The sequence below is a fragment of the Phascolarctos cinereus genome, unplaced genomic scaffold (genome assembly GCF_003287225.1).
Source record: "Phascolarctos cinereus isolate Bilbo 61053 unplaced genomic scaffold, phaCin_HiC Scaffold_2;HRSCAF=192, whole genome shotgun sequence".
NCBI classification, from domain to species: Eukaryota; Metazoa; Chordata; class Mammalia; order Diprotodontia; family Phascolarctidae; genus Phascolarctos; species Phascolarctos cinereus.
The window spans coordinates 281,670,620-281,687,329 of NW_027555625.1; the positions used below are offsets into that span (position 1 = coordinate 281,670,620).

At 43.6% G+C, this 16,710-nt stretch overlaps 1 protein-coding gene across 2 annotated transcripts in view; it reads right to left on the minus strand.

Annotated features, from left to right (window-relative positions):
* ADCY7 (adenylate cyclase 7) overlaps positions 1–15,544 on the minus strand; it is a 124,436-nt gene extending 108,892 nt beyond the window's left edge. For both annotated transcript variants that reach the window (XM_020985151.2, XM_020985149.2), the window contains exon 1: positions 15,236–15,544. The gene's annotated coding sequence lies outside the window, so the exon portion shown is untranslated. The remainder of the gene's footprint in view (positions 1–15,235) is intronic.
* Between the last annotated feature and the right edge of the window lie 1,166 nt (positions 15,545–16,710).

Consider the following 16,710-nt stretch of genomic DNA (forward strand, 5'->3'; position numbering starts at 1 on the left):
TGACACTTAGCTAGCTGTGTGACTCGGGGCAAGTCACTTAACCCCAACTGCCTCACCAAAAAGCAAGCAAGTAAGTAAGTAAATAAGTAAATAAATAAATAAATAAATGCTTATTGACTGACTATGTGACCGTGGGCAAGTCACCTAACCTCCCAGGGCTCCAGACAATCCTCCAAGTCTAAGTTATCGAAAAGTTGTTCAACTGTATTAGTGGAGGCAGTTTCCACTGTGAAAACATGACTAGATACATCACATTACCTTTAACAGGCTGCAGACAACTACGTAAAGCATCTACGCTTTACCATTTACTTTTAGTCAGATATCTCTCTACTAACATCTTCCTTTGACTCTTCACAGTGGTTTAGGGATAACTATCATTTCCCAAGAACTGTACCAATGAATCCCAGGCTCTGGAGGATTTATAAAAGGACATGAACAAGAATCACAGAGAATGAGACGGCAGACATTCCCCAATTGATAAATGGTCAAAGAATATGAACAGGCAGTTTTTAGATAAAGAAATCAAAGCTATCTATAGACATATGAAGAAGTGCTCTAAATCACTTTTGATTAGAGAAATGCAAATTAAAACAACTCTGAAGCACCACCTCATACCTATCAGATTGGTTGATATGACAAAAAAAAAGGAAAATGATAAATGTTGGAGAGGATGTGGGAAAATTGGAACACTAATGTTGGTGGAGCTGTGAACTGATCTAACCATTCTGGAGAGCAATTTGGAACTATGCCCAAAGGACAACCAAACTGTATATACCCTTTGATCCAGCAATACACTGCTAAGTCTGTATCCCAAAAAGACCATAAAAAAGGGAAAAGGACCCACATGTTCAAAAATACTTATAGCAGCCCTTTTTGTGGTGGCAAAAATTGAGGGGATACCAATCAATTGGGGAATGGCTGAGCAAGCTGTGATATAGGAATGTAATGGAATACCATAGTGCAAAAGAAATGATGAACAGGCAGATTTCAGAAAAACCTGTAAATACTTGTGCAAACTGATGCAAAAGTAAAATGAGCAGAACAGGAAAGTATTGTACACAGTATCAGTAACATTGTGTGACGACCAACTATGAATGACTCAGCTCTTCTCAGCAACACAATGATTCAAGACAAGTACAAAGGACTCATGAAGGAAAATGCTATCCATATTCAGATAAAGAACTGATGGACTCTGAATACAGATAGAAGAATATTTTTTCACTTTATTCTTTTTCCTGTTTTTCTCTTTTGATTGTTTCTTTTTTCACAATTGTGACTAATATGTTTTACATGATAGCACATGTATAACCTAAAAAAAAAAGAAGAAGAAGAAGAAGAAGAATGAGAGGACAGAGACACTACTGATGTTTCTACTAGTAGATGGACTACTGGGACTACCCTGGTGGATAGGGCAGTGGACTTGGAGTCTGAAGTCAGGGTAGAAATCCTGCCTCAGACACTAGCTAGGAAAGTCACTTAATTTCTCTGGGAGTCAGTTTCCTCATCTGTACAATGAGAAGACTGGACTTGAAACTGTCTTTCTAAAGTCACTTCCAGCTCCATATGATGCTATGAAGATTACAGATCTTCTTGGAGTAGCAGCTCAAATTTATATAGGGCTTTAAGATTTAGAAAGCATCTTTCCATAACACTATGAAGCAGGAAGTAAAAATATTTCCATTTTAAAGAGAGGAAACTTTATGAAACTCAGAGAAATTAAATGACATGGCCATAGTCTCACATCTAGTAAAAGGCTCAGCCCAGATTCAAATTCAAGTCTTCTGATTCCCAGATTAACCCCTTTCCACTCACTACATCATGTTGCCTCTCTAATGAGACAAACAAGGAACCAAGGAGATATGAGGCTCAGGTTCAAACCCCAGCTTTCTCTCTACTTCACTGGACCTCAGTTTCCCCATCTGAATGTTGACAGGGAACTAGTCGCTGATTCCACTGCTTATGAGCATGTAGCAAGCCACTGATAACAATTCTCCGTGTGGAACAGGTTGGACAGCCTGCTCCTAGGAGAGTCATGCCGTATAATGGAAAGACTTGGAGCATAAATAGATGTTCTACAAGTGGTCCTGTTCTGCTAACTAGATGTAGGCCTCTTTGATTAGCTGTGTCTGCAGAGCTGTAACTCAAAATACATTCAAAGGCACCCAGCCACCAGGGTCTCTGCCTTCTCCTGGTTTGCCTATTTCTCCAATGAGAAGAGATGATGTTGTAAGAGAAAACGCTTCAAGCCCTCCCCATCCAAGGCCAACAAGGAGCCTGTGAGTACAGGCCTCAGTTCTTGGTCGTGGTGTTTGTTTTTGCATTTTAGGAGAAGGAAATTAGAGGCTATAACCTTTTATGTTTCTAAAGGTTAGGAGAGCCTAAGCCACTCAAGGTCTGGGAGTTGAGTCCTTGCCATGGCTCAACCAGCTGGTCCTGCATTGAGGCCATAAAACATGAGGAGCGACCTTCAGGACCCAATGCTGTGGGAGTGGAGACAAGGGTTCATCCCGCAGTTACGCTGCATTTGGATGCAAACTGGTAGAACTACTCTTATCTAAAAACTGTGTTACCTCTAAGCCTACTCTCCTCAAAAACCAATGTGATATGAGTGAGCCCCTGAAATGGGGGGGGGGTTGCGGGCAAGGGGAGAGGATGCTTGTATTACTATTTATGCTGTATCTTTGAAGTCAATATTCCCTTTTAAAAGCTAATGGATAAAGCAGCTAGGTGGCGCAGTGGATAGAGCACCGGCCCTGGAGTCAGGAGGACCTGAGTTCAAATCCGGCCTCAGACACTTGACACTTACTAGCTGTGTGACTCTGGGCAAGTCACTTAACCCCACTGCCTAGCCAAAAAAAAAACAAAAACGAAAAAACAAAAAATAAAAGCTAATGGATGTAAAGTGGTTAAATAGAAGTAGGGTGCTACCGCTGGCTAACAGTGGGGAGACCAGACCAAAATAATAGTTAAAGTTGATGGCATTAGAGAAGAGAGTGTCAACCCCTCAGCGGTACGACCCTGAGATATAGCTGGCTTGGCTCTAGGATAGTAATCCCAGAGAGAACTCACTACATGGAGAAAAGCCTTACCCAGGGGTAGGGAAGAGGAGGCCTCGAGGCTGCAGGTTCCCCACCCCTGGTACCTCTCACCCTCACAGAGAGTAAGGGAAGCTCTGTGAAAAATATGATTATGAAATGTTCTGAGTCACACTGAAATGACCTCTTAAAAAGCCAATCTGTGTAACAGACAGAGCACAAAGCTTAGAACCAGACGCCTCACATTCAAGTCTTTGCTCTCCCACTAACTAGTGGTGAACCAGTTTTAACAATTACTGGTCCTACGATTGCAAATAAGTAATTTGAGTTCCATTGTTTTCTTTTGGTAAAATGGGAATGATAACATATATATGCCCTTATACCTGCTTCAGAGGATTATTGTGAGTTGAGCACTTTTTAGACTGATCTTCTACATAAATGGGAGTTGTTGATATCATTATTATTAATGCTGCTAAAAACAAGTGACAACCTCTGCAGTTGGGCCCTAGGTAGAGGTTTCCTGGGGCTCCCCGACCCTGCAACAGAGCTGCCAAACACTGCAAAGCAGAATACCACATCCTCTGAAACGGTTCTGTTTTGGGTTTGCCTGTACCTCTTAAGGTCATGACTGCGAACTCCTCAAAAGAAACCACTGTTTCTGTTTCTATATTCCCCAGTGCACCTCGCACAGGCCTAGAGAATACATTAATACTTGATGAAATGAATAACTTCCTACCCCTCCCAAAGGCACCAATGGGACAGGCTGCACATATACCCAGTGGTGCCTTGGAGAACCCAGCTTGAAATTATTCCTTCAGAAAAGACACCTTAAGAGCAGCTAGGTAGCACAGTGGATAGACCTCCGGCCTTGTAGTCAGGAGAACCTGAACAGCCTCAGACACTTGACACTTACTATCTGTGTGACCCTGGGCAAGTCACTTAACCCCGATTGCCTCACCAAAAAGCAAAAAAACAAAAACAGAAAAGATACCTCAGAGGTCTTGCCCCCAGGGGAATCTCTCACATGACAAATACAGAATTTCAAAGGAGGAATACAGCAGTACAGGAGTACAGTACAGTACAGCAGAAAGAATACTGGAGATGGACTTACAGGAACTGAGTTCAAGTCCTACTACCACTGTAACCCTGGGTTGGTCATTTAACATCTCTGGGCCTTAGTTTCTTCATCTGTAAAATGAAGTGATTGGACAAATGATCCCTAAGGCCCCTTCTGGCTCTAAACCCATGATCACCACGATCTAGGGAATGAGCATCCAAACCAAGCAGCCATGCCAACCTATACCCACCTTCGTGGGTATAGCTTTAGCCAATGCTTTGCTAAACATTACAGCAATACATCTATTCGCCTTACAGGTACACAGAAAACAGGACTAATGACATTTCTACGAATAATTTCTCTTTCTTGTTTCCACTGCCTTCTCACCCCAGTAAGATAGGATTTACAGACTTTCAAGCTAGAAGGGGCCTTCAAGACTATGTTCTCTCTCTGAGGCTCAGAAAAGCCAAGTGTTTTGCCCATGTTCACACCGCAGCAGCTCAAGGCTATGATTTGAACCCAAGTCTTCTGACTGCAAATCTGGGAATTTTTCCACTATATTACCTTTAATTTACAAATGACAACTCTGAGACACTCCCAGAAAAGGACTACAGATTTAAAATTGAAATAGCCAACATGTCCAAGAGGCCCGATTCAAATCCAAATTCTCTGACTCCAAATTTAGCATTCATTCAGTTGCACCACAGTGGCTTAGACCAAATTCCTTTTCACTTAGTTAAAGAAAGTTGTAGCCTTCCCCTCCCCTGTCAATGTCTCTTGTTTGCTAATGACCCTTTACTCATTGATGCATCATTTATTAAGCATCTACTATGTCTAAGATACTGTGAGTAATATAAAGAATATTATTATTGTTAATAATAACACCACCATTTATAGAGGACTCCAAAGTTTACAAAGTACTTTCCTTACAACTCCGTGAGGCAGCAAAAATAGGCATTGTTATTCCCCACTTACAGATGACAAAACTGAGACTTATAGAGGTAATACAGTAATTAATGAAGCCAGGGTTATAAACTGTTCTCCTAACTTCAATTTCTATAATCTTTCTACTATATCACTCAGCTTTGAAATACGATGAGAATTCCCGTCCTCCTAGAAAGCTTACAGTCTAGTACACCAACAAGTCACAGATTTGTGACTCCATCTTCACTTAGTACCCACCTATAATTTAGTAAGTCAGTCTTACACAGTTGTCTAAGGCTCAGAGAGGTTACTGTCTTGCCCACGATTCCACAATCCCTAAGTGTCAGAGAAGGGATTCAAACCCAGGTCTTCCTGACTTGAAGTCCAATCTGTCCCCTATGCCAGTGTGCTACTCCTTCTTGTCTGTTCAGTTACTTTTCAGTCTTGTCCCCATGTGGGGTTTTCTTGGCAAAGATGCTGGAGTCGCTTGCCATTTCTTTCTCCAACTCATTTGACAGATGGAGGAAACTGAGGCAAATAGGGTTAAGTGACTTGCCCAGGGTCACACAGCTAGTAAGTGTCTGAGGCCAGATTTGAACTCATGAAGATGAGTCTTCCTGATTCCGAGCCAGGCACTCTACTCACTCTGCCACCTAGCTGCCCCTTTCTGTCTAGGAAACAGATAAAATAAATACATGAATGCATTAAGATAGCAGGAGATCTATAGGAGCTATACAGTCTAAAAATGATGCAGGACTTCAGAGAACAAGATCCCTTCAAGGGGTAACAGGACACTGTTGTCAATGAAGTGATATCTGAGCTGGTCCTCAAAAGACAAGGATGATAGATTGAGACACAGAAGAAAGGCATTGCTGGGGAAGGCAGGAAAGTGTAGTAACAAGGAAGCACGGGGTTTCACTGAGGAAGGACAGCAATGCGACTGAAGCAGGAGGTTCTGGGAAAAGAACAGAAGGACCTCACTAAATGTCTGACAGCAAAAGAACCAAATACAGCCAACGGGGCATGAAAAAAACCCCAAAGCTCCAATTGCCAGGCAGCTGAGGGACACATGGCTGAGAGGACTGGGCACACAGCTCTGGCACCAGGACACAAACCCAGCTGTGGCCCCACTTCCCCACTGAGGGTGGGGAAGGGGAAGGCCAAGGAGAACCTTTGGTCTGTTTCCTCTCCTAAAGCTAATTCACCCACCTTCCCCTCTTCTGTTTCTGCCACACCAGAAGCCCAAGAGACCGAGTCGGTATAACACAGACAGCTGTGCCTCCTTCACCCAAGGCGAGATGAACTACAGTCGAAGCGCCTGAACCGAGACTACTTTACAAAGCCACAAGACTTGAGCAAGCCATTTACCTTCTCCGGGCCTCAGTTTCCTCAACTGTAAAATGAAGAGTTTGGACTAAATGATGACAAGGATCCCTTCCAACTCTCAAACCCCACATCCCTATAGAAAAGGGAATGTATTGCCGCCACCACCCCTTCCCCAAATCTCTGAACAAACACTTTTTGTAGAAATGTAAGAATGAAGACTCCTGCAGCTGGACAGATGGTAAATTCCCTCAGCTCCAAGGGCTGACTCAGCTCCAGAAGCTGGGCCGTGTCTCCGATTCTTTACTACTTTTCCATCTGCTGCTCTGGCCTCTAGTCTCCTTTCTCCACGTCCCCTTTTCTCCCCGTCCCCTTTTCTCCCCACCACCATTTCCCTGACAGGAGCATTTGGGGGCAAGTTCTCTAAGTGTGGGGCACTCGTCACAGTGGTAGGCTAAGCCAGGCATAACACTGGGGTTAATTCAGTCAGCTTCCTCTAAGATCAATTTGCACACATGCAATGCACAGAGGGGGCATTCCAATGTGTCGACTCACCTCCAGGCCCTTTGCCTTTATCCAAAATTTCCCTGGCTGGAAGCTTGCTGTTTGGTCCCTCTGTTATAAGAGCCTATGTACTTCTGGTCAAAGGCTGAGGCAGCTGAAGCCCTGACAGGAGGCAGGGGGATGGATAAGATGACTCCTAAAGACTTCCTTTGATCACAGGAACATAGAATTTAGATCTAGAAGTCTCTCCCTCTCTAACATGCAATTGCTTTGCAAAACTAAAAGTGTTATAAAAACGCTAGCTGTTATTATTAACGCATTCTCCCCATATCTGCCATATTGATATTCTTAAGACACGGATAACCATGTCACTTCCTTACTCAAAAAACTCCAGTGGCTCCAAACTGCCACTAGAATAAATTCCATAGTCCTCTGTTTGGCACTTATCCAATTTCCCAATGATTTTTTTGTTCATTCATTCAGCATTGATTGAGCATCTACTATGAGTTAAGTGCTACTTGTGAGATAAAGAGTGTGAGAATAGCACTTAATAAAAGTCAAGGAAGAGAACTGAAGAGAACAGCATGTACATTAAGAAAATAATAAAATAAACAAAATAAATGCAACATAATCTCAGGGCCGCAGGGGGGCCTTCAGGAAAGGTCCCTGGGAGAAACTAGAACTTGAAAATATGATTGTTCCCATTTTATGGATGAAGAAACTGAGCTAGGAATCCCTAGCTGCACCCAGGCTCAGGATTTCAAGGGGTAAAGAGGAAAAAGGCAACATATTCTCAGGAGGAGAGAGAGCTTATGCAAAGGCATGGAGATGAGAGATGAGAGATGGAATTTCATGTGTGGAAAACATTAAGCAAGCCAATTTGGCTAGAACATAACAAAAGTCTGCGAGAGGGAGTAATGGGAAATAAATCTGGAAAAGATAGATTGAAACCAGATTGTAAAGCACTGGAAATGTCAAAGGACTTTGTATTTTGTCTTAGAGGTGCCTGGGAGCCACTGAAGCTTCTTGAGCAGGAAAAGGGCATGCACGATCAGATGTGTGCTTTAGGAATATCCATTTGGCAGCTGTGAAAAGGGCAGATTAGGGAGGGGAGAGGCTGGAGTCCAGGCGACCAATTATGAGCCTACTGCAATACATCTTGGTGATCATCTTGTCCAACCTGCTCATTTTACAGATTCGGAAACTGAGGCCCAAAGAACTTAAGTGACTAGTAAAGAAAGCTATTGTGGGGCAGCTAGGTGGCACAGTAAATACAGCCCTGGCCTTGGAGTCAGGAGGACCTGAGTTCAAATTCAGCCTCAGACACATGACACTTACTAGCTGTGTGACCCTGGCAAGTCACTTAACCCCAACTGCCTCACCAAAAAGAAAAAAGAAAAAAAAAAAAGAAAGCTATTATAAAATTCTGATGACTATATAAATATGAGTTATTATAGCAGTTCATTTTGACACTTCAGACTACCTTGTATTATATATATATATTATATATGTATATATATACATATATATATATATATATATATATATATATATATATATATATATATATATATATATATATCTTACTACATAACTATATCTCAGGCCAGCCAGCCTATGAGTTCCTCCAGGATAGGAAGAAGACCATAGCTTCTTCTTCCACTTCCTCCATAACGCTAAGCAGGCAACACATTTTCCAAAGAGGGGAGGGGGACACAGATGATGTGCAAGAGTTGAGCAAAGCAGCAGAAAGAAGAGAAAGCAAGCCAAGAAACCACAACTCCAGGGGATGACTAACAAACCACTTTTAAGCCACTATTACCCAAAAAGATATTTCACTGTCCCAAAATGCATATGTAAATTTTATTTAAATATATATTCCTCGACCCCTTCATCCACCTTCCCTCTCAGAAGGGAGAGTAGTGCCCAGTAGCTGTGTTTCTAAGTCAGCCTATATAGCTGAGCATTTCTAGGAAAAGAACTTAAATGAAGAGGTCTTCCTCTTCTTGCTGTCAGTTCCAAAGTAAACACACAGGAACCACTTTCACCTGCTTATTTTTCTTTAATTGGCTGTTTCTCTAAAGAGCCCATGAAGAATATTACTAACACTTTCCATGGTGAATTCTGATTCTTGTAGATTGCTGGGCACTGTGGGCAAAACCTGGGAAATAGACGGCCAGTGCCTCTCTCGCTGGCTACTCATCAATACATCTGAAGACCGTTTTAGTTGCCAAAAGAGAACCAATCAGCCCAATTAGTCTCCTTCCAGGTACAAGCAGGCTAAAACCAGTTACTCTGTAACAGCACAAGACCTCAGACAACTTGGGGAAACTCAGATCATCCCTTCCATCTTTTTTCTTTTGTTTTGTTTTTAAAGAAACAATGTGAGAAATGACCAAGTTAGGACTGAGCTTGTGATCTGGAAAGCTAGGAAACTGGTCTGGCTGGAGGGAGAAATAGGGTCAAGAGAGATCAGGGAAGCCAGGTTGTGAAATGCATTGAATGTCAAGTAGAGAAGTTTGGACTTAAAGCAATCAGAAATAACAATTATAGATAGGAAATGAAGATTTTAAAGCATGGGCTGTTAGGCAGCACAGTGGATAAAGCCCTGTGCTTGGAGTCAAGAAGACCTGAGTTTAAATCCAGCCTCAGACACTTACTAGTTGTATGATGACCCTGCACAAGTCACTTTTAATCCGTTTGCCTCAGTTTCCTCATCTGTAAAATGAGCCAAAGAAGGAAATGGCAAGCCACTCCAATATCTTTCCCAAAGGTCACAAAGAGTCAGACACAAATGAAAACGACTGAACAACAACCTCAGAGACTATCTGGTTTGTACCATGCTGCCTTCTATAACAAGGGAATGGATGACTGTCATCCAAAGAGATGGGATAGATTTTTAAAAAGTGGGTAGGAAGGAACACTAATGAACATCTCCTGGCACACAGGACTGTTAGTTAGGTTCTAGCCCCAGCTGTTTTACTCACTAGCCTTGTGGCCTAGAGTAAATAATTTCCCTCTCTGGGAAGCAAGTTTCCCTCTCTCACTTTACTTTTTTAAAGTAAGAAAACAGGACTGAACTAAGATGAACTCTAGGGTCCTTTCTATCTCTATCATTTTATGATCTTCTAGAAGCCAGGAGGTAGGGATGTCATACTCATTAATGTATCTTGTATCCCCCAAGGGCAAAGCACTAGACTTCGTACACACCAGGTACTTAGTAATGTTCACTTAAATCAAACTGTGGATGTGGCCAGGGATGTGAAAGGAGCCTGGTCTCCCAGTCCCAAAGACAAGAACTAGTTTGAGTCAAGAGAAAGAGCCATAATCAGAAAACTGACACATGTTTCCACCAAGTTGAAGCCTACCCAAGGAGAGTCCTGAGCAAAGTGGGAAAGTGATCTAACTTTTTTTCAAGGACTAAGGAGACTTTCTATATCTCCAAAAGAGGGCCAGTGTTCTCCAGGTGCCTCAGAAAGGCAAAAACCAACTATACTTTCTTCCATGTCCAGTTAGGATCATTTCTGCCCAGGGCCATCCTACCACGTGCTCTACCCAACTACTGATCTTTACCCAATCATCTTTACCCAAGTAAGGGGTGGGAGGAATTATAGGAGACTGGCCAATGGGGTGGGAGAGGGGCTTCCTGGGGGTTGATACCAGCATACTGGGCATGCTCTGAGGACCGTACCCCATTAGCTGGTCATTTCTCCTTATGCTCAAATGAAATTTGATTTAAAATAAAACCGAGGAAACCTTTGGCCCGAGGGCCATACATAAGTGACGAGGAACTCTGCAAGGCTGGCAAAGTTCAGGACTGATTGAGTCTACCATAATGCTAATTAGCACAATGCTACCTCCTACTCCCCCTCACCTTGGTGGTTTAAATCTAGCCCCACCCAGTGTTTAATGACAGCTGATTGACTTACTGCTCCAAAAAGCCATACCGGTATAATAGCAAGAGTGTAGGATTTGGGAGGCAGGAGACTCGACTCCCATACTACTTCTAAGACCTTTAGCAAGTTCTTCACTTTTCCTTATCTGTAAAATAGGGCTGTAGATACTTGTAATAGCCATCTAATGTGGAGAGCCCTTTAAAAACTCTGAAGAACCTACAGAAATCTGAGTAGTTATTATTATCATAAAGGTCTTCAGAGAAGGAAATCCCACCACCTACCTCCTTAGCCCACAAGTTCAACTCCTCCCACTTTGAAATCAGGCCCAATAATCTCAACTTGGAGGGGGGCAGGGCCTCTGAACAGGAGCTAGATGAGTGACTGGAGGCTTCTGATATCTTTATTGTCAATATCTCCTGGCCTGGAGCCAAGAGAAAAAAAAATTTACTTCAGTCTATCTCAGTTATCAACCCTGCCCAGGGCTTTTTTCGACACAAAGCTGATTCTCTTGAGATAAGATGTCACATTCATCTCCTTCTCAGCCTCACATAAAAGCAGATACAACTATTCTCTGGCTAAACAAAACTGTTGTATCAAAATCTGATGAAGTGAATTTACTTCAGATGTGAATTTTTGTATGTTTGGGGTGAGTAAATCTATATTAAGGGAAGGAAAAAAATTTTTTATTCAAAAAAAATCTAACAGCTTGAACTTGACTTTGGATCATTCATCAAAAGCCTGAAGATCCAGGTTATACAAGACAGCAATCATGAGTCTCTGCTCCTAAGAACTGGATTTATTATTACTGACATTGATTGTTGACTTAATAACGAGCAATTCAGCGAAAGGGCTGTTGTGCTCAGGCCTGTGCCTCATTAAAAGTCTCCAAAGAAGAATAAGGACTAGATCCTTTCCCTACTGGGGCTCACCATCTGACTTGAAACAATAAGAGTACAAGACAGGAAAGACGTACATGCCCCATAGGCTGCCTAATGTTGTGGGAACTCAGAGAAACATAGACTGGGAAGAAAAGTCCCACCAGAATCCTCTACTAACTTGTGTGTGCTGTGAGTAGCTGCTTAACAAATGTATGCTGTGATTGAGAGACCAGGATGGATGGCACTGAAGAAAGAGCACTGGATTTGGAGTCAGGGAACCCACCTGGGCTCATTCAAATCTGGGCTCAGCTACTACTTGCTATCTATGTGATCTAGGGCAAATTATTTATGGAAGGTAAGTTCCTTAAGGGTAGAGTTTTTAAAAAGAAATTTAAAAAGAAAGCACCTAGCACAGTGCCTGGAACATATATTGGGTCCTTAAGAAACCACTGGTGAATTGAACTAAACTTCTCTGGGACTCAGTTTCCTCACGTATAAAATGATGGGGTTAATCCTGATTATATGCAATCAACAAGCATTTACTAAGCAGCTTATGTACCAGACTCTGAGCTCAACCCAGGAAACACAGCGACAAGACAAAATACTTCCTGCCCTCAAGCAGCTTACATTCTGATGGGGGAAACAACATGAATAACATAAAGGATGAAAAAACAAACACAAAATAATTTTGGGCAACAGAGGTATTGAGAAAAGCCTCCGGTAACAGGTAGGACTTGAATTGAGTCTTGAAGCAAATCAAGGATTCCAAAGGGCATATGGGGGAGGGAATGCATTCCCGGCATGAGAAACAGTGCCATGGCATAAAGATGAACAATGGTCATCTTAGTCCCTGCCTCAGAAAGGAATTTTAGTGAAACTCACAGTGGTGTTTACTATAATCATCTCACATCTACGTAGCGCTTTTGAGTTTATAAAACGCTTCCATCACAGAAACTAGGGGAGGTGGTGCAATTTTCCCTGTTTTACAACTGAGGAACCTAAGGCTCAGAGACTGGCTCTTCCATCACAGCAATCAAGTTTTTGGAGTCAAAATTCGAACCCAGGTCAGTTGACTCCAAGTCCAGTATTCTTTCCACTGTGCCATGTTGCAAGACTTCAATAACAATAAGCAAATCCCTATTGTATGTAAAGCATTGTGTTGGGGGGGGAGATTGTACAAAAATTAAACAGAATTGGAGACTATTTCTAGTGGGGGGCAGCTAGGTGGCATAGTGGACAGAGTACGATGGCCTTGGAGTCAAAAGGACCTGAATTTCAAATCTAGCCTCAGACATTTACTAGCTGTGTGATGTTGGGCAAGTCACTTAATTCTGTTTGCCTCAGTTCCTCACCTGTTAAATGAGCTGGAGAAGGAAATGGCAAACCACTCTGGTATTTTTGCCAAGAAAACCCCAAATGGGGTCACAGGAAAGTCAGAAACAACTGAACAACAAAATTCTAGTTTTTCCCTTGCCTTTCAGGACTACAACAGAAATAGTCCAGAGCAGGAAAAAATGAAGAAAAAAAAGATCTGTGACTCCACACATTCGGGAGATCTACGCGGCTTAACACCACTAGGCCAAGTTCAAGCCACTGCTTCCCCCTTTGATTGTCCCAAGTGACCAGAATCCAAGTCCTAGGGTATAAGTCCCATAGCCACCCCTCCTCACCAGCCACTTTCCCACCTGGGAAACCTCCTTGCTGAGCCCCTGTTCTCCTGCTTAATGACCTCCTCAACCAGACCTTTCAGGAAGGGCCCCAGCTATTCCTCCCCAGCTCTCAGTGTAGGCTTCTCCTCACATCAACTATCTTGCCCTGTTTCAGGCCTCCTTCCCACTGTTTCCAGCTCCCCTTTCTGTATTCTCTTCTCCCTCCACCCCCCCCATTAGAATCCAAGCTTCTTATGGATATGAACCATCTGGTTTGCTTGTATTTTAACCTCACTGCTTAGCACAGGGTCTGGCACATAACAAATGCTCAATAAATAAATGTTCTATCTCTCTCTCTCTGAGAAAATTCCAATCTGAAATGCTGGCTCATCTTCTCCAAAAAGGCAGTCACTAAAGGTGGCCTCTAATCAGCCGATCACTATTTGCTTAGCCCTTCCTATATGTAAGGTTCTGAACTAGTTACAGTCCTTCCTTCACACTAGGATACACGGCTTGAGAGTTAGAAGGAGCTAGGTGTAAGGGATTTCTCTGGATCAGTGATGACGTGCAAGTGACATACAAAGTCATATGCTAAGTAGCATGTGAAACAAGGAGTGACTCATGGTCTGACCAGGCACAGGGCCAGGACAATCAGAAAGCTTCACTTATCAGAGGTCTTTATTGATTAGATACATTCAAGGTGTAGACTCAGGGGTGGGGAACCTGCAGCCTCCAGGCCACATGTGGCCCTCTAGGTCCTCAAGTGCAGAGCTTTGACTGAACCCAAACTTCACATTCACCTCTAGGTCCTCAAGTGCAGCTTTTTGACTGAGTCCAAGTTTTACAGAACAAATCCTTTTATTAAGGGGATTTGTTCTGCGAAGTTTGGATTCAGTCAAAGGGATGCACTTGAGGACCTAGAGGGCCACATGTGGCCTCGAGGCCGCAGGTTCCTGCGTAACCCTCCTTTAGTACCGAAAAAACCAAGTCTCTTGACTCCTGGGCCATTGCTTTATCCAGAACACTTCCTCCTAGTTCCTCCACTCCTCTTAACAGCCACACCTCAGGTCAATGCCCAGTTTTTCAGAACTGAAGGGGCCCTGGGAAATCAGTTAATCCAAATTTCTCATTTTGTTCATAAAGAAAATGGAGGAGAAAAGATTTGCACAGTCATAGGGCAATTTTGCAGCAGGAATTGGGATTCAAACTCAGTTTGCCTGAACCTGCAGTCCAGCTTATCTCTTCCCAGAGCACCAAGGTGTGCCTGATTCCCAACACAATCTCCCCTAAAACCACTCCCTCAGATTTGGCTGGCAGCCTTTCATCAGGTGAGACGCTCAGCTGGTGAGCTTTCCTCATTTTGCGAAGGGAAAAGAGTCCCTGGGACGGAGTCCAAGAAATGTGCTCCCAGAAAGAGGGAAAGCTAGACCGGGTGTCTCATTCTGTCTCCTTCTTCCTCGATTACTTCTCACTTCATCGTTATCCTCGGATTCCAAACAAGGCACCTCATTCCCTTCCCGCCCTTTTAGCCGACCTTGGGCAGTTCCCCTGCCTTGGAACTCCCTGGAAGTTCCCCAAGGGTGATGAACTTAACCTCCTCCAGCAACCCGCGCACCAATTCCATACGTTTTCCTGGATGGGAAGGATACAATGCTACCTCAGCCTGGTCCATAACCACCACAAACCATATATTCCCTTCCTGCCCCTGGCTGCCCTGGGGACTGTAGGAAGATGAGAGCTCGAGGGCAGAAGGATCTGGGTGCTATGGAGTGATAGAGGCAACAGAGAAACCAAAGAATACGAAAGGAAGTAGGTAAGGAGGTATCACAACTGGAATGGGGATTGATATCACAGCTGGACTGAAGGGGCGAGAAAGAGAGCCTGCCGTCAGATCCTGGGCTAGGCTCAGCTCGGGACCCCAAGGTTGCCCCCTCCCTCCCAGGGCCCCAGCTGGGCTCGCCGAACTCACCTGCCGCAGACACCGCGTCCCGGGCTCGCCCTGGCTCGGCTCTTCGCGGAGGAGCCGCTTCAGTATCAGTTGAAAGGCAGCCACAGGGAGGAAAAGCGCGTGGGGGGGGAGGGAGCTCTCGTCAGCCGGGTCCCCTTTCCCCCCTGAGCTACTGCGGGGATGTGGGGGCGAGTACTCCTCTACCTCTGCTAGCCCAGTTCACGCCAAGCTGCGCGGCCGGAGGGGTGGAGGCCAAAAGGTTTCGAACCAGAAGACCGGCTGCCGCGGGATAGCGTGGCCCATCCCCTCCCCTAAACGCGAGTGGGGCGGGGAAGACTCGTGGGCGGGCGGCCCTAGGCGGCTCCTTGCTGGTGGTGTCTTAGAAACGTCCGCGGTCAGAATCCAGGAATCCCAAGGATCGTAGAGAATGCGTGTACACACACACACAAACACACACACCACACACGTACGTTGTAAGAGAGGAGAAAGTACATATTTTAAGTACTTTGGGGGGAAAGCAGGAAACAAGTTGTCTGTGGAACGTTGGAACTATTCTCATTATAAGAAGTACAATGCGGAGAGAACCCACTGAGATAATGGCTTACTTTAGTCCAACATTTTCTTTCAAAAGCTCAATTAAATTTAAGGTATACAGAAAATAAAATCCTTTGGTCTAGGGCCACTAAAAATGAAATATGAATTTATCTGACATGGGCACTTCATAAAATTGGGAAGTACAAAAAAGTCATGGATAGAAATGACAGATGGAGGAAAGGTGTGGAAGCGTCTACCTTTGGTGGTGGGGAGGAGGGTTTCCAGTACTTGAAACCCCTGAAAATCACAGATCCGTCAAAGTGTTGGCTTCATAAAAGAAATGATCAGATTTTAAAGTTCAGTAAAACTCTTCCTCCACCAAAATATAAATGATGAAATGGCTAACTTTGGTCTACACACATGCCCCACAAAACATTTGGCAACTTAGTTTGGTGAATTAAATAGAACAAACCCCAAAAATATAGCAATGCCCTCTTTCTTCTCACTATTGAGTCATATTTTATTCATAGTGTGTCTCTGATACATGTATGTGTGTGCGGTATCCAAGAAGAACTCAGCTGCCTCTAAAGGGAAATGTTGTAACTTCTTTGGGAAAAGAATACTAAGTCAAAGCCTCCGGCCAGACTTAATTGACTTCAGAAATTTAGTCCTTTTTTTTTCTTGGGGCAACTCCAGCCAGGTGAGAAAGGAAGTCGTTGAGTCACAACTCTTAAAATCTTGTCAGAATACCAAAAAACCTTTGGGAAAATTGCGTGTATAGGTACTGATAGTGGATTTAGAGCTAGAAGGGACCCTTAGAGGTAATAGAGTTCAAACCTCTCATTTTACAGATGGAGAAATGGAGGCTGAGATGCTAAGTGACTAACTCAGAGTAACACAGCTAGTAATCATCTGAGGCAGGATTTGAATTCAAGTCTTCCTGACTCTAAGCACAGGACACT